Genomic DNA, 19,216 nt, shown 5'->3' with positions numbered 1-19,216 from the left:
GGAAATGACAAAAGTTAGGAGAGGAATTTAGGGGTGAATGTGATGAAAACACATTGTATAAAATTGGAAAAGAATTAATGAAAATATTTTTAAAGAATGAGAACTCACTGTTGAAGAACTAATTTTCAGGGAAAAATAGCCATAAATATTTATGTGAAATCTTCCATTGTTTTGTGTTGACTCTATTGTTTATTGTAATTAATTTAATTACCAGAACTTGTCAGTAATTAAATTCTCAAACATTATATGGTTCGTCTGGCTTGTGTGATGAGTAATAACAATTTCAAAAAGAGGCACAACACACAAATATTGGTGAAAACAACTTGACAAAGGAACAACATCCACCTAAGAGAAACTAAGGAATTCTCAACATGTAATAGATTTGCATCAAATGGAGAACTGCGGTGATGTTGAGGTTGGAAAGAAGTAAGTAGTAGTTCTAGATTGAGGAAAATTGTTTTCAGTACTTAGGGTTGAACCTAGAGCTCCAGGCATGATAGACAAGCAACCCCTGGTTAAAATTAAGAACTTAATAGTTATTAGTGTCGTTTCATGAAATGTGCTTCCTTGTGAAATAATAACAAATACATGGATGGGCATAAAGTTTGAATGTATTGAGTACAGCCTTTAAAGCCCTCAGAGTTCTATTTATGCCACTTTCATTTTTTTTAGCTCTGTGGTTCATAATTAAAAATACTTTGGGCTTTGAGTTTTGAGATTTACCAGTGATTGGACTTACAAGTTTTCTCTATTTATTAATACTGAAGTAAGAATAATTACTTTTGCCTTTGCTCTGCATTGAATGAGTTAAAATCTCAAGAGATAGTTCCTTGTTTTGTTCTAAATTATGTGGAGTGCACTTCTGTAGTATCACATATTTTTCAATGTAAAATGGTTCTAATCTTTCATATGTTTTACATTGTGTTCCAATCAAACCTGACCCTTCTCCATAAGAAGTGTCAATGGTCAATGGTCTCATGAATGGATTTTATGGGGTAGCAGATTTTGAGAGCTGTTGTGTATGTGTGTGTGTGTGTGTGTGTGTGTATTTCTTTTTTCTTTTCTTTTTTTGGTCAATTAAAATGAGAACAAAGTAATATAAACATGTACAAGCATAGAATAATTTAAGAAGTTATAGCTGTCCTAGGACTAACAAAATAATAAGTGATTAAAGACTGAAGCAGGAAATTTCTATAGCTAACACTACTTTCAACAAAGTAGAAGAATATTAAATTAACACACAGCAAAAAAAGTCAATATTATTCCTCTATAAAATGACACCATATTGAAAAGCAAATAGGGGAAACAATAGCCTCAAAAATATGAAACTTGTAATAATTCTAACCAAGCAAGTGAAAGACTTGAATAATGAAAACTTTAAAATATTGAAAAAAATGAAGAATACACAAGAAGATATAAAGACTTCCTGTACTCATGAATCAGAATGATTGATATTATAAAAATGACCATCTTATTAAAAGCAACTTACAAATGTCCATCAACTGATGAAAATGTTACTACAATGTACAATTTACACAATGAGGTATTAGTCAACTTAGAAAACAAAATTATGAAACTTTCAGGTAAATGGAATGGAGCTATAAACAATTATCCTGATTGAGGTAACCCAGTCTCAGAAGACAAGCATCACATTTTTTTTTCTTATAAGAATGTTAGCTTTTAAACTTTAGAGAGGTATGCATCATTTAGAATATCCACAGAGATTAGGGAACTAGTAAAAAAAAAAAGAGAGGAGGGTGTAAATTAGAAAGAAAGGATTAGAGGAAGGAGAGTAGGGTAAGGGACAGATTATGAGGAGAAATAGCTAACATAAAAAGGCCTTCTGAAAAGCTATATGAAAGTTTACTACTGTAAATGCTTACTAAAATATATACATATAGAAATGGAGTTACTATATAATGGGGGAGATAATAGCACATCATATGCTACCGAAGAAACCATCAGTACCAAGAATTGGTTATGTTTTGTTTAGTTGTTGGCCAAAATATTTCTACAGACACCATCCCCCAAATATTATAGGTCAGTCTTATCTCTTATCCTGTACAACCTGACAGTCAGGCTGTATTGCTGAAGACACCGCATGCTTATGTCACCAAATGTGGACATACTGAGGTGATGCCCAATGGAATTCTTCACCCCTACTGAATAGTGTCCATAGTGCTAGAAGGTACTGTATATACTGCTGGGAGATAAAGGTAACCTGGATCACATCCAGCTACGAACCCTGTGGGCTACAATAGCAACGTGCATGAAGGATATGCCCACAGGTACAATAGTCCCAAAAAATATTTCTTTGAAGCCACTGACCATGTTTTAGGTGGATTCAGTACCCACTATGTGAAACAGAACCATTTCCGGATACTGTTAATGAGCACAGGAACTTTAAACTAGATAGTCATGGACCCTAAGAGATCCAATCATCCATACAAAAGTTCTGTTGTATCTCTCTACTGGCCTTTCTTCTTTCTTTCTTTCCTTCCTTCCTTCCTTCCTTGCTTTCTTTCTTCCTTCCTTTTTCTTGTCTCTTCCTTTCTTTTCCTGTTAATGCAATATAGTATGTGACTGCTGTGTGCTAGCACCTTAAACACAAAATGTTTTTCAACTTGAATATGTTTAGATGAAAATATTCTCAAGACTGTAGATTTGAATCAATCTGCTAAATGAATCATGTCATAAGGGTACTCTTATCCCTACTTACTTGACCATCATTATAGAAAAATCTTCTCATTTAATGTTAGTCTTTTCAGAATTAATATTGGTGACAGAAAATATTTTTTCTGTGTTATTTTTGGAAACCCAGTTTTGTATGGGTTACTTTCTTCTTTAAACATTAAGTCAACTTTTTATTAATGAAAGCATTAAATCATAGAGATAAAAAGTACTCTATATCATGTAAAAATCAAAGTGAAAATTAACTTTCAGAGATAATGTTATTCATTATTGCATTCTTCCTGATGCCTGAGAATATAAAAAAAAACTACTCTCAGTCATCTCATGGGTTGTCCCAAACAGGTAGCAAGAGCTAATTCAATCAAACTCTGAACAAAGTTCAAGAGGCAAAATAAACCTCTCTAATAAAAGGAACATGGGTCCTTAAAAAGAGCAGGAAGAGGAGAAAGAAAGGATATGGGGAATAGTAGGAGAAAGAAAGAAAGAGAGTGAGAGAGAGGAGAGAGGAGGGAGAGAGAGAGAGAGAGAGAGAGAGAGAGAACGGAGGGAGGGAGGGAGGGAGGGAGGGAGGGAGGGAGGGAAGGAGAGAGGGAGGAAGAAGGAGGGGAGGGAGAGAAGGAACAAAGAAAGAAAGATTAAGGAAGGAAGGAAGAAAAGGAAGGAAGAAGAAAGGGAAAAAGAAAGAGAAAGAAAAAAATTAACCTGGCTCTGTAGTCTTATGAATGAAACATTGCATTCTATCCAGAAGTCAGTGGGTTGACTTACTACTCAGAAAAATAAAACTCTAAAGAAGTGTATCATCAGGAACAGCACAGAGTACCCTTGTACCTTCTTGACACTGTAAAAATGGCATAATATTCATTCCACAGTAAGCTTTATTTCAGAGGCCTCATGATGAGAACACAGGGGCCAAGAATATATACATTTTTAGCTTTATGCCCTAGCATTTCCTAAAATAGTATACATAGATGTTTGATATAGAATAGATTCAAACTCCAAAGACAATTCTTTCTAGTACACCATCACTGAGCAACATAAAGTTTTGTTAATTGTCTTTTATTTGTGGCTTAGTGACATAGTGATTATAACATCACAACTCTTCAGTACTGTGATGACGTTTCTTCAATCTGAGGATATTGAAATAAACTCTAAGGGTATTCAGAAACAATTATTTCTGCTCAAATTAACGAGAAACATTAATAAGCACAAATAGACTAGAATTTGTTGTGTAACAATAAGCAACCTTTCCTTGATATCAAGTCTCTGAAATTTATTAAATGACCTACACAAACTAGATTTTCAGACAATTTTGACGCTATCGTCTACCAGAAGACAGAAAATATTTCAAAATTGAGTGGGATTTTAAGGGTAGTGAAACTATCTGTATAGCATTGTGATGGACTATGTCATTCAAACCTTTAGAAAGGACACAACGTGAGTGAGTGCATGTAAACAATAGATTGTAAATAATAATGTGTCAGCAATATTCCAGCAAAGACCCAGCTTGATGCAGGTGCTAAAACCCAGGGGGACCGTGGCACCGCATGGCAAATCTCCAGAGCTTCTGTGTATCTAAAGCTTAAACAAAATTAAGCCCATTTTACACACACACACACACACACACACACACTCACACTCACACACACACACACACACACACACACACACACATAAATCCATAGGCCTAGGAACATATATATTAGGCTTGCTTTATTCCTTTTCTGCCTTCCTTCCTTCCTACCTTCCTTCCTTCCTTCCTTCCTTCTTTCCTTCCTTCCTTTTTTCTTTCTGTCTGTCTGTCTGTCTTTCTATTGTTGTTGCTGTTGTTGTTGTTGTTGTTTTATGACTATCTCCTTGCCTTTAGGAAGAACTCTTAGCTTTGGTATGTCCAACTTTTTCACTTGGCGTAGAGAATTCAGTCAATATTTATTGGATATATAGTGAATAGGAAGATGAATATGCAAGTAGACGTCATAGATGAGCTGTGGCAGTGACAAGATTTTAGAAATATCTGATGTTAAAAGAAAAGATTTACCTAGATTAACTGGCAGAGTGCTTGAAACCTGAGGGCAGGAACCGAAACATCAAGATCTAAAGACTCTAAGGAAAACGGCTAGAGACTGTGAAGCCTGAGCAAATCAGTGACAAAGTAGAGGAGCAGTATAACCAAATTCAAGTGCTAAGTTAGGCAATTAAAATCTAAAGATAAATATTGTTAGAATTTCTTATTCGGTTCCCAGTGCTACCTAAGCTGTCTTCATCAAGTGTCCTTCTGTCCCTTGCCTCTCGTGAACAGAGCACTGCTAGAGACAGATTTAATGCTTGTCCTTATGCCTTGTTTCTGCTTCATATTTAAAATCATTTCTGATTTTTCCTAAAAAAAAATGAAGTTAGAAAGCTGAATATTCGGTATTTAATGTGAAAATAGTATAGATTGAAAACATATAGGCCCTTTAGATTTGACAAGTTACAATAAAAACAGCATCCAATTTTGGTTTTCTAATTCAAAACAATAAAATGTTAGTAAAAAGTGACCACATGAGTCTTCATATACACTTGCTTAAATAGTCACTGTCTCGCGGTCACCACGCCTAACCAAGGTATATTTGTCACTTAATACATCCTGTTTAATCTTACTAATTACGATTATATTCCCAAGACAGTGGAGGAAGAAAATTATTCTAAAGAACAAATTAAAATATAAAAACCACATATCCTTCAAAATGCAAAAATTAACATGTAAATAGCTATTCCTAAAGAGTTGAGAGATGTGATCTAAGCATAGGCTGCTCACAATTTTAATATTGTTTTATTATTAAATGCATTCGTTGACAAGTCCATGTATTATATAATATGCTCTATTTACTTTCACTACCACGCCACCCTCTCTTAGTTCCCTCCAGCTACTATCAACTTTGCCTCCACCCAACAAATTCCCTTCCTATAGTGTACGTCATTTTATTCTGTGACCCACTGCGGTTAAACAAGGCCATCTGCATGACCATTGGTTTGGAACTATCCATAGCTCACAGTGCAAACAAATATTAATATGACCATGAAACTTCAGGAAAGAGATTCAGCAGTAACAGTCAGAACAGGCCCTACTTTCCCTCTTTTTATGAAATCAATTGTAGAATCATCTACAAGGTGACTACTCAAATGGGTTTCTTGTTTTATCAGCCCTCAGTGAGCTTTTCATCCTTGAGAACGGGATTATTCCATCTGGAAACCTTCTCAGGAGCTCAGCGCTATTTGCTCGGTGGAGAGCTACATTTTTAACTATTATTTTCTCTTAATATTGAATGTAATCACTTTTCCTCTCATTTCAATGGCTGAAATATGTCCTCCTGTTAGTAAATGTGGCTCAGGAAAATGACTGACCTTTTCAAAGAAAATTTATAATTTTAGAAATGTAAAACTTAACATTCTTTAGTAATTTAATATTAAGATACATTTAGGTTGATCTATCAAATGCTATGATTTCTGATACTCTTTTTTTTAATGTGCAAGAGAGAAACATTAGCAATGCGTGTGGTTTAGAAAAATTCATTTATATAGCTGTTTGCCATGTCATGATGTATTTTAAACAAAAGAGGTACAGACAAAGGTATTGATTTTAGGGACTTAACTAAATAAACAGTATGTAAATTGTGTCTTTTTCTATAAAATTAGATCAAAACACACATATTACACTGCCTTTTTCTATAAGAATGACAGCTATTGAATTTGGCAGACATTGGAATTTGGTTAAAGAGTTACAGACCTTTGATCTTTGGATTACAATTAAATGAAACCATTGTAAAAGGACAGTAGGTAGGCCAGCCAATTTCTCAAGTGCACCGCAGCAGCCAGCAGGCGTTATCTCTTAGCTCTGTCAAGGAAGTTGCTCTGCTCTGGGATTTCTAAGTTCCATGTCTTCCGGTAGATGGTGAGAAGGGTGAGTGTATCCTCAGGAAGCACCGGTGGCCACTGAGAGGACAAGGGTAGGCTTCTTTTAATTTGAATCTCAGGTCTATCCTGATTTACTGCACACATAAGACGGGTGTAGATGCGAGCGGGGATAGTTTTAAAAGGGTAGACAGAAATGCTAATACCAGATTTACAATGGAGTTTTAAGGAAAATAAAATCAGGAACTGAACTCAGAGTGAACCTTGCTCTATTTACGCCCTAATCTGTGCCAACTGGCGGTTGGATTGGGTTCCTTTTTTCCTCTTCTTGCTCCTTTCTTTCAACAATTAATTTTATAATATGCTACCAATTAATTTTATGATACTTTAACAATTAATTTTATAATTCTTTCCTGATCAATACGTTCACTAATAATACACATTCACAGCAATATCCAAGAGATGTAATCCTTTAAACCCAGTTCTTATGCTTAATCTATAAATTACAAATAATGGTTTTACACCATCATGACATCCTCCACCTGACCACCATTTTATATATATATATATATATAAAGTATAAGTATATATATATAAATAAAGTATAAGTATATATATATATATATATATATATATATATTTAGGATAACATTTCAGTAAGCGGACTGCTTGGTCCCATGGCCCATATTAAGCCACCTCCTTTTTCTATAACTGTTCCTGTTTCGAACCAGGGGAGCCCTGATAAACTTGCAATAAACATTGACTTACCAAAGTTTTCTTAATTCAAAATTACATATTAATGGAAACAAATAGGTGAGTTAGATCTCTCTTGGGTCTTTGTATCCAGTCTTTTAGTCTGTGTACTAAAAGGGAAAAAAAAGAAAGAAAAAGAAAAGAAAAGGAAAAAGTCTTTGTTATGTCACCCTGCAGACAGAGCTCAGGCTGTTTCCTGTCACCCACTGTAGCAAACTGCTCAACAGAAAGCAGAGTTGGACAGCCCTTAATTAGTGCTACTCGGGATAGTCAGCGCACGAGCCTGTGTCAGCATCTCACTTAAACAGGAACAGAGCCGTGAGGACCAGCTGACAGTTTGAAATGCAAGACACCGGGTCTCCCGCTCCCACCTACAATGCATGCTGCACGTCCACGAAGGTGACGAGAAATGTTGGAAATCATGTTCCCTATGTAAATTGGAGTCAAATTATTCCATCACATCTTACAGGGTGTTTATTTCTCTAAGTTGTTCAGGTACATACTACTCAATCAGATTCTAACAGGAAAAAATAAATTAAATGAATCTTAAAATCACTTTTCTGAAAATTAACTTTTTTACTCATTAGACTGACTATGATTTTTAAAAGAAGACATCTAAAATTGCTTAAAAGGAAGAATAGATTGCATTTTTTTAAAAGAAAATTCAGGTGAATTTTATTTTTGCATTGAATTGGTTTTAACTGTGCCAAAATAGCAATTAGTTGCTATGATATTAAAACCATGCATATGTTAAAAATAGAAACAAAATTATATCCAAGTAGGTGCATAGCATACTTCTTAGGCAAAATCAAAGTGGACGTTCTGCCTTACGAAGTTCAACTTTTGTATTTCAGTCTCAAGCTTTCATCTTAGATGACAGTGTGAACCTTTCACTCTGTCCCCTTTGTACCTCAAACCAAAACAAGGCACTTTCCTCAGTCCTGAGATGGCAGTTTTCTTTGTTATATATAACAGGCACTGGTTAGTCTGGGTGAAAAAGATGAGATCAATATATTCAAACTCTGTAACTTTCTATAAACATAACCCTCATTACAAAGCGTTTTAAGATAATTTTCTGAGCAGCTAATCAAACCCCTTTAGGTTAAACGTGAACACAGATTACAATATGTGTTTTCAGGGAGTAAACAGCCAGCCACCTCCTCTTTTTTTTTGTCCTTTCCTTTTTCTGGAAAGTAATAATTGTCCATCGTAAGGTACCCAGTTTTAGGAACGAGTTTTGCTGCCTATTGTTGCAGTGTTGTGGTAAGCTGCCGTTTCGGGGCTGGTGGCAGAGCAGTCTTCCTTTATAAGGATGAATGAAGACAGAACGCAAGACAAACAGAAGCATGCGAGACACTGCTTTCTGTGATTCATGATGGCTTGCCTTAAGCCTGTTAGCCTCTGCCTGGCTCTCCTCGCTGAGAGAATAATGGAGAGTTACAATGTATACAGTGACACTGTCAAGCCATCAGGAATTGCTGATTACAGTGCTAAATATTGATCTCTGCTTCACATGTGTCAAAATTCTTTCTTCCCTTAATTAGAACCTCCCTAAGCACTGGACAAGAACAAACTGAATATATATCAGATCGCTGTGAAAGCCCGTGCGATACCAGAGTATAATTGTGACCTCTTGTCTTCCCTTCCTGTGGTGAGTTCCGAGATGACTCCGGCTGTCTCTCTTGCCCTTCCCACTACATGTGATCATCATGCTCATTTTTCTCCCATCTAACCATAGGAAGATTTCTCCAAGCCCCTGTATTTCATCACGGAGCCACGAGGGTCGTAGTCAGATGGCAGGGAGACTCAAAGTGCCAGAGGTGGCCTTTTCTATTTGTTTGTTTCATGGTACACCGCACCAGGCAATGACCTGTGGCAACAATGTCATACAAAACGGAGACAGGTTCACCCAATCAAAGGGAGGTTTAGAATTAATACAGATCCCTTCATTTCTTCATGTGAGATCTGGGAAGGGCAATTTCAGGGTGCCATAGGCTTTCTTGTGTTATCAGTCACAATCACTTGAAAAATGTTTTTAAGAAACTTTTCTTATGGAAATAATTCCTTTTAGTTCCAAATTCCACCATCAATTGAAGCAGAGCTCCCTAGTAATTTGATATTACCACTCAATCAACTTCCATATTCTGCACTCTGCAGCTAATACAATGTAATGAGAGGTTGTGATATATGGTTTCAATTTGCACCGCGAACTGAGCACTTAACTCATTTATCTTAGTTTACCTGTAATATATTGTTATTTTTTAATCATGGCACATAGTACATTTGCCTTTAGTTTGATGTGCTTGGTAAAATCAATATTTCATTAAAATATTTTCAAAAATTGTTTGTTTCAAACACAGATCCAGAATAATTTGGCAGACAATTTCTTGGAAACATCCCTGACTTTGGGAAACGCCTCCATGAGCACCCAGCACTCCCACAAACACACAGTGTTGAGGGCTTGGGGTGCAGTTCTACCGTGGCTAACTCACAGGTGTGGTTCAGAGGAGCTATAAACAGCAAATTCCAACATTGACCTTTTCATGATAAATCTAGATGAAGATGATGAAGGTACGGTTATTAAGCCTCCCTACCTTTAAAAAAAATCGAGCAGGATTCTCTGTCTCCACATAAAGCAAGTTCCAGGGCTCCTGCGTGAATACAGGTCCGTTCCCACAGCTGCCCAAACGCCTGGCTACACCGCACTACAGGTGATCTGAGTCAGTGGTAATGATCGGGTTAGCAAAGTGCAGAGAACTAAACATTAAATTGGTCTGAAAATCCTTCGCCTGCAATGGAGACGTGCCAGCATTCATACTTCCCAGTGCACACTGATGACACTAGATGCCTGCTCTAATGTGGCAGAGTTTGCAAGTAAAGCTACTTACATGAGAAATGTTAACTAATGGCAACCTGTGACTTTTTCTTCCTTAGCTTAGAGATGTGGGAAGAAAAATGAGCATTGAGCTGCCTGGTTTAAACACACATTACCTCTTCTCATGAAACTATTTAGCTCACAGATACATTGCTTCTGGGTGTTCTCTTACCCATGTTACATACAAAATAGATATTTATCACTATCAATCAATATCAAGCTATCTTTATAAGCTGAAGTCAAGTCTTTTGGAGATTAATATAGGCTATGATATCTATAGACACTATATTTCTGAATATATGCCATTATGTAAACATAAAAATTATGACGAACACAAGCTTATATTTGTACATTTAAATTAACTGTCCTACAGATAGTAAAACAAAAAATGGCCAATGATCCTATAATACATAATGATTGTATATTATTCATCTCGTTTAAAAATGATAAAAGTTCTATAAATATCTAAACATTGTTGATTATTGTGAATACATTGATAACTATATACAGAATTTTCCATCAGAAGCAATTATAGGTTGGAATGGGAGGTTGCATTCTCCTTGAGTAAAACCGGATGGAGGCGGATTTACAAGGGCGGATATGCACAACTCTTCCTGAGCCAATGATACTTCAGGATTCCTGAATTTCCCTTAATATTAAACAACTGAGCAACACCCAAATTTGGACTGTACTAATCATTGCTCTCCCTGCAGGACATATGCATGACAATTCACAGCTGAGGCAGATAGGATATGATCAATAGAGGAATCTAGTAGTCTTTAGTACTATGCCGCACGAATCTTAAGCAAAACAAGTAATAAATACGTGGCACATAGGAATGGTACCTTTAAATAAGCAAGTGAGCCTTCTTCAGCAAGAAGCAACATTCTCTGGATATCAAAAATAATAACTGGTTTTTGCAGTCGTGCAGCATGGAAACACGAGGGTATAAGATATACTGTACTTTAAGCTCTGTTTGATGAATCTGAGCACAGTTCCTGAGGGATAGATTACTTTAAACCATGCTCTTTTACTTTCTAATCCTGACTTGATTTGATTTGTACTTTAATACAGCTGCCTGGCAATTCAACAGCAAATAGAGACTATTTATGTAATCAGATTGTAAGTAGTGGGACAAGAGGAAACTCTCTAGAACCTTTTTGGAAAATAGTTTGTTGTACTTTTTATTTATTGAACAGCAGGGCTCCAGGCTTTCCAGTGCTCATTATAATTGGTTTTCTGCTTGAACTTTCAAAAACTGTCATGTCAATAGTCAAACAGAATTTTTTTTGCTTACTATATGGCTATGGGCTCTATTTTCTCATGTGCAACTGACAAAGTTCTTGTAATACCTTAGAGGCAAAGTTCTAGAGTTTCTTTTTGCTTTTTAAGAAAACAGGGCATCTGGGTCTTTAGTGGATTACTGACTGGAGATGTCCTTTTGCTTATTAAATGCCTAAAAACTAAGATATTACTCTTCTGTCTATGACTATCTCTGCCTGTTCAAAAGTCTCTGTCAGTTGGGGAAGGATTTTCTCCACTTGTGGTTCAGCAGACAACAATGAGGCGTGTTCCATTACCTTGAGTCCCCCACATTCGGTGATGGTAGCTTTTCCACCAAAATGCACATTCATAATCACACTTCCTATCTCTGTTACCATTTGATGAGGAATATCTCCTTCTTCTAAAGGTTTATTTTTCAGACAAAAGAGTCATTCTAACTTTATGCTTCTTAGCCCTTTCCTTTCAAAAAACCCTAAAACCCCAACCAATTCCATAGGTACAAGGACCTAACATGAATTTAAGACGTAGTAAAGCATGTGTCCAAATTGAAAATAAGATTTTAAATTCTCATTTCCTTTGTTTAACATGAATATTTACATTTTTAAAAACTCTGGTCCCTATTATATTCCTTTTTTTATTTGAGACAGATCATTTTTATGTCATACAATTATTTAGAATAAATTTCTATTAAGTCAAGACAATTATGATTAAAATAAAAGGGGTTATCTAAGAAATTAATATCCTATATTTAATTCTTTTTAAATGTATTTTTGTTCTGTTTAATTTCTACATATTTAAATCAACTATCCCCTAGAAACCACACAGTGAATATTTTTGTATTAAAAATGCAGAAGTAAAAACAAAAGAGCATTGAGAAAAAGCAAAATTTTGATAGTAACTAGTAAATATAGAAAAGGTAGGTAGTCCAGTAAGAGAGTAGAACATGCTCAATGTGTCTGCAGGTTGAGGCTGGCCCCTTTCAATGCTGTGTTGACTATTTGCTATGTTCTCCTTTAAAGCTTGCTGGAGAGACATTTATGCAGTTCAGTTAGATCCTTACATTTGGTTTGGTTGTATTTCACTATCAACCGAAGTTTGCCCTAATGGTGGCAGAATGTGTGAGTGTAAAGAAAAACAAAACAACAAAAAAAAGTTTTCCCTGCAAACCAACCCAGATGCTGTATTTTCAAATCCGAGAGTCTTCACTGACAAAACAGATATCCACGCCTGAGTTTCAATTGTCAGAGAAATGCACCTGCAAAATGGAAATAATGCATCATCAACATGTACTGTGGATCATCTCTGCAACCATATTCTCATAGGCAATCCTTATGAAACCGACTGGGGAAGGCAAGCTGCTGGCCACTTTCATAACATATCTAGGCGGTTTTCACATCTGCATGGGGTAAAAAGAGCACCTCACGACTAGGTGGCCCCCTATGTGATAGAGAATGCATAGGTTCTGTTTACTACCGTGAATACGATACCATACTTAGCATATCCAGCATCCAGGTAAAGCATTGCTGGAAATGGGACTGCAGCTAAGAATAAAGGAATAGCTCAGCATGAAGAGAGCACTGACGGAAGGGCAAATTTGCTTTAAAGTTCAAGAGATGGAAAAATACCTGGCAATGCTGACTTGGAACAAGAATAGATGCGGAGGCTCTGGGTGGACTCTATCATTTCTTTCAAATATTTAACTGGGGTTCATTTGTATATTTATACAAGCATATCTGTGAGGGTATCAGGTTTAATCACGGTATGGTTTGCAGCTGGATCCTAGAAATGTAAGTTAGTTGTGCAATAATAAAAGTTTAAGGCGACCATCAGAATTAAATACAAACATGAAATATCTTAAATTCTTAAAGAAAAACTCATTTTCTGAATCCCAAACAGAAAATTTCTGTGTGTGGCAGCTTTGGCTTTCATAATTTACGTTTATATTGCCCCTTATGGAGGGGAATTTATATAATTTCCATTCTGTGCAAACTAAAAAGAATATCAAGATTTTTGTTTTAAAAAAAATTGAAAGGGATTTGCATATTTACGTATCTGTGTGTGCGTTCATATACATCAACTACCGATTTTATTTTTCTGATGGTAAGAAAAATTATCCTCTGCTTCTTTGGCGGATACTCTCCTCTCTTTTAAGGAGCTGTATTGCTGTGGCATCCATTGTCCTAGCAGACACAGGCTGCACACTGGGCTTCTGTCTCATCACACGGAACAACCAACTGAGATTTGCTGTCCTGTGCACTACACTGGGCAGACGGGGCTGATTCTGTGCCTTTAGCCCCCAAAACTACATTCAGTGCTGCTCTTTTAGTCAACTCGGAAATTTATATACTATCCGCTAACCCTCCTTTAATATCCTCTCTCTCTTTCCTCTGGGCATTTATTGCTGTTCTTTCTAGTTCAGTAACCAGTGAGCAGAAGGTTCATTAAAACTAATTGAATTGGAAACTTGTCTGCCCTGGGAAACGTTAACTCTTTGTTGCTATCTGAGGGAAATTCCTTTTGTTAGGTTCCTTCGAATTGAATTATTGGATCTTAATGTTACAAATAATGTGTTAAATGCGATCATCTTTTTGATGGCCTAGGCAACAAATTTCAAGAAATACCATTACATCAAATTGCATTTTACCAAAATAAAGCAACCTTTTATTCAATGACAGGAGCAGCAGTATTGCCGGAACAGTAGTTCCCGTTAGCTCCTTCAGTTCTTTTAGCCCTTGCTACGCTGCCTGAGAATTTTTTCAGAGGATGCTATCAAGCCTCTTTTTCCATTGGTAAAGCAAATAACACAGCTGCCGGTTAGTGAGTCAGTGTTAGTGGAATATGGATTATCAAAGAACATTAATACTACAATCGCTGCCATCCTATCCATTTGAACAAATGTCAAAATGAAAAGATTATAATTATTCTTAATTATATAGGAAACGTCACTTTACCTTGTCATTAGTAATCATTTGGAAATGGTGCTGAAAAAAAACACATTTCAAATAAGGCTTTAGAAGGCGGTGTGTGTTGTGGAATTGTTTAGAGCAGGGAAATATTGACAAAATTGGAAACATTTGATAATAGTCACAGTGGTAGATTTTTGCCAGCTTTAAAAATCAATCAAAAATAACAGGCAACCTACTGTTGTTAATAAAAGTAAATATTTATGACTGATTTGACTGTGCTTCAATACCAGTCAATCACTTTCTAAAGGATCTTGGCAATTCATTAACCTCTTTTTACTGGTCTTGTCCCTGTTGGTATTAGCCATTAAAAAAGAATAAGGGAGGGAGGTTTTGATTTTTCTGCTCTCATCACTCATAGCTTATTTGTTCTTTCCCTTCATTCCATACATTGCCACTAAATTGATTGTCTGCTTAGTCATATGAATGATAAAGGAGAAGTGCCAACGAGACTGAAAGCCTCCATTAATTTCTAAGGATGCTGAGTTCCTCTGCTTCAACCACAACTTGAAACAAACCAACTTCTCAGAGCATCTTCTATCACCAGTAATTCTTGCTGTGATGGAGTCTGTGGAAACCCCTGACTTTCCTGTTACATGTCTCCCTGGACAAACTCTAAGGAAACAGGTATTTGTTAACAACACCTCAGACTCCTTTGCTCTTCTTTGCTTTCAGCCTGGCCACTGATGTAACACACACACACACACACACACACACACACACACACACACACACACCTGCAAGGTTTCACTTAAGCATTGGGAAACATTAAAAATGATGATGTTGTTATCTGATGTTCCAAAATACCACTTATTCAGTGACCATCACAACTTCACAAAGTGAGGGGCATCTTTCATCATCCTAGAACTTTGCAGAGACCCTTATCTGATAGTTTTGGGTTTCTGAGATGTAGATAAGCTCTACACCTTACTGATATTTCACTTTTACATCTTAAAATATTCATAACAGCATAACCATCTGAAATTATCTGCAGCAATGGTGTTCCCTTGCAGAGGTAGCGATGATGTATTACGCTGGTCCCCTAACTTGCTTTAATTGCCATTGTAAGTACATATTTTGTCACTGAATAACAGACTGAACAGATACGTAAAAACCTGCACAATTTGCCAGTATATAAAAGTTAAAGCTTCCTCTAGGTAGTCTTAAATTGTACTTCTCCATGGAAGCTGTGAGTTTTTAACTCTTCCAAGGACAATTTGTGCTGCATCTCCTTCATTCTCATTATTTATAATGAGATCTAGCTTTTATTGAGCTTAGGGATGGCCAGTGGCAGGCACTATGTTTTAAAAAGCTGAAAACATTAACAATAATTGATCTTGTTTAATCCTCTCGGAAAGTGTATGAGGTACACCCTATCAGAGCTACAGTTTCCAGATGAGGAAACTGAGGTTGCTAAAGAATGAGTAGCGTGTCCATGATCACACACATGCTGAGTAGTAGTAAAACTAAATGTGTCTGACAAATGTAAGCTAGAGCTTCTTCCTTCATGCTATAGTCAACCACTATGAGATCATTCAAGTGTCTACTCTGTATTAAAATGCTAGTGAATCTGTCTATTTTTCCAACTTAGATTATAAAATTCCAACCAAATTTGAGTATTTCTTTTTCCTTTGAAGCTCAAATATATCTCAGTTTGACACATCACATGGAGTCCATATTTTTGAGCTACAGTGTGTAGCTCGATTCTAATTATGTTAGATGGCACGTTTCTTTCTTTGTCTCTCCCAGTATAGGAGCTACTTTTGACAAACATCATACACAGAGAAACAGGAAATAGAGAGGTGGAATACAGCACAGTGAGCCAAAATGAATTATCAGCCATGAAAATTGCTATCCCTATCTATAGCTACCTTGGCTACCTAATTTAGATTAAGAGTTCTTCCAGGAGACAGAGATTCCAAACTAAACTTGTAATGAGGGATTTCAGACAACTCCTATTACAGATCTTCCTTTCTAACTGATGAGTAGATGGAGGGAAGGCTTTGTCCTCTCTGCATCCCTCAACAGAAGGAAGCCATTCGGAGAAGAGCCATGACCCTTCAACTCTCCCAAGAGATTTCCTGGGAGCACAGTTCACAAGTGGGAGTTCAGGTGGGAGGACAGAATAGACAGTGAGGTTCTGAAGGGCTTTACACAATGACATCAAAATTAGTTTATTAGAAAAAACTAATGGGAAAAAAGTAATGGTGGAAGTCTTCGAGGTGAGGCTTTGTAGAGCTGGCCAGAGCCACTGATATTGAGATCGACTCCAGGGTATGTGCAGATGACATGTAGTTGGTTATCATACTAAAACACATAGCCTTGAGTAGCGAATTAAGATGCTAATGAGACATGTAATGCATGAAGTTGATGTGATGGTTGAAACATGTATGAGGAAGCCTTCACTCTGCTAATGACAGACCCCAGCCCTACACAATGCAGCCTTAAAGTTTCAATCCTTTGTACCGACTCCTGCTTGAGCTACTTAACTCTTCTCCTGTGTTCCAGGCCCCTATTGGCAGTATAGAATCTCTTACCAAATTACCTCTCTTTCTGCGACTACACATACCTCTACCCAAATCCTTGTTCTAGTGTACAAGAGCTTGTCTGGGAGTGTCATATCTGAATATCACCATGACTCCTGAAAGCTGAAAGCTCACAGGCCTGCTTATCATCGTATCAAACATTGTAACCTAAGATCAGAAAACCACATTTCCTTTTTCACTTTTTTTTCTTCTTTTTTCAGAATTTGTCTTGGAGTATAGGTGAGTCTCTCACACCCCTTATGCCCCACCCCCCAGGCTGTTGCTAGAATATCTAAGGCCATGAGTTCTTACAGTATAGCTGTCTTTATCATTTTTACCTGTAAATTTATTAGTGAGATCTCCCAGACTGTAAAAAAAAAAATTTGAAAAAGAATAGTTCCACAAAGATATCCAATGGCGAAATAAATAAAAGAAAAAAAGGTACGAGGTTGCAAAGATATTTATATGCATTTTATATCAAGTGTGGAAAAGAGAAACACTAAAAATCATAGAGTTAACTAATACTTCAACTCCTAATATAAAAAGGGACTTTGTATTGGAGAAGTGATGAATTTCTCATTTGAAGAAAATTTTCACAATTCACTGGTATAAACAGCTTTGACTTCAAAATGCTGTTAGGGCAGAAGACTCAAGGAGGGAAAGTTTGATTCTAGGAGACAACTTCCTCAGTTTGATCTGGATGTCATATGCTTCTATCTTGAGGGTAGACAACCCTGAGAGGTGTCGCCAACTTCAGAAGATACTCATGGCTTGATAGGGAGCATTTTAATAAAATTCAATTGTCAACCTTTTTCAGAAGAAGAAGGAGGAGGAAGAGGAGGAGGAGGAGGAGGGGGAAGAAGAAGAAGAAGAAGAAGAAGAAGAAGAAGAAGAAGAAGAAGAAGAAGAAGAAGAAGAAGAAGAAGAAGAAGAAGAAGAAGAAGAAGAAGAAGAAGAAGAAGAAGAAGAAGAAGAAGAAGAAGAAGAAGAAGAAGAAGAAGAAGAAAATTTTAAAAAATGGTCCCAGTTGTTAAGAGCCCTGGGCACCGGTTACTCTTCCAAAGGAGCCACATTCAGTTCCCAGGAGCCATAAGGAGGCTCAGAACTGTCTATAACTCCAGTTCAGGAGATCTGACACGATCTTCTGGCCTCCAAGAGCACCAGACATGCATGTGGTACACAGACACACATATAGGCAAAATACCCATTCATATAAATAATAAAATTGAATATTTTTTAAAAAAGTTTTTGCCAGATGTGGTGAAACTCACACTTATAATCCCAGCACTCAGGAAGCAGGGGCTAGCACTTCTGTGAGTTTGAGGCAAACCTGGTCCACATATCAACCTCCTTTCCAACAAGGCCTAGTTGGTTGGTGAGACTCTTTCCCAAAAAGTAAAAATTTTAAGAGTCTCGTATGTGTATTATACATCTTCCAATGAAGACTCAGAACATTTATATCAACTACAAATGGGAACATTGCTCAGGGTTTCCTAACCTAAGACAGAAAAATTCAGCACTTGGCAATCCCAAGTTCAGGCACCTCTTCTATTAAGCAACAGTTACCTTCACGTCAATGGAACGCTCTGTTCTTATAATGAAAAAGAACACAGAAATACACTGCCTTTCATGTCTGCACTAGAGAGCCTCAGGTTCTGTGCAGCATTTGACCCACAGTATCAGATCTAACATGGACTCCATATGAACTGTCAGAAAAAAAAGAGATGTCTTATCCTGAAAACCTGTATCAGCAGATCCAATAGTGGCAGAGGTGAAAGAGCAAACCTCCTTCCTCACAGGTAATGAACTTCCAATCCTTTATTTAACAGCTTCACTTTTAATGTGCTTATCTTTCATATATTATCCAATCCACTAAAACAAAGAAGAAGAAGAAGTTGTGCTAGTTGGTAAACTCTTGCATCCCTATGACCAAATGCCTTACAAGACCAGCTTGCGGGAAGCAAGGTTTGTTTTCCCTCATGATTTAGATGGTGTGCCATCATGGTGGGAAAGGCATGAGGCAGCTCCTGGTGGCAGAAACCCCTTGCATCGTGGCCAACAAGGAAGTACAGAAAACAAGCCAAAACTAGGAGTTGGCTAGGAGATGGGGTACCCTTCAGAGGCTACCAGTAGTAACTTTCTCCCACCAGGCCCTATCCAAGCTGGGAAATGTACTTTCAAAGACATTGCTTCCTTAAAGATGGGTTCTCAAAAACATTTAGCAAATTACTAAGGGA

Source organism: Arvicola amphibius, chromosome 7 (genome assembly GCF_903992535.2).
Source record: "Arvicola amphibius chromosome 7, mArvAmp1.2, whole genome shotgun sequence".
Lineage (NCBI taxonomy): Eukaryota > Metazoa > Chordata > Mammalia > Rodentia > Cricetidae > Arvicola > Arvicola amphibius.
This window is presented reverse-complemented; position numbering follows the sequence as displayed.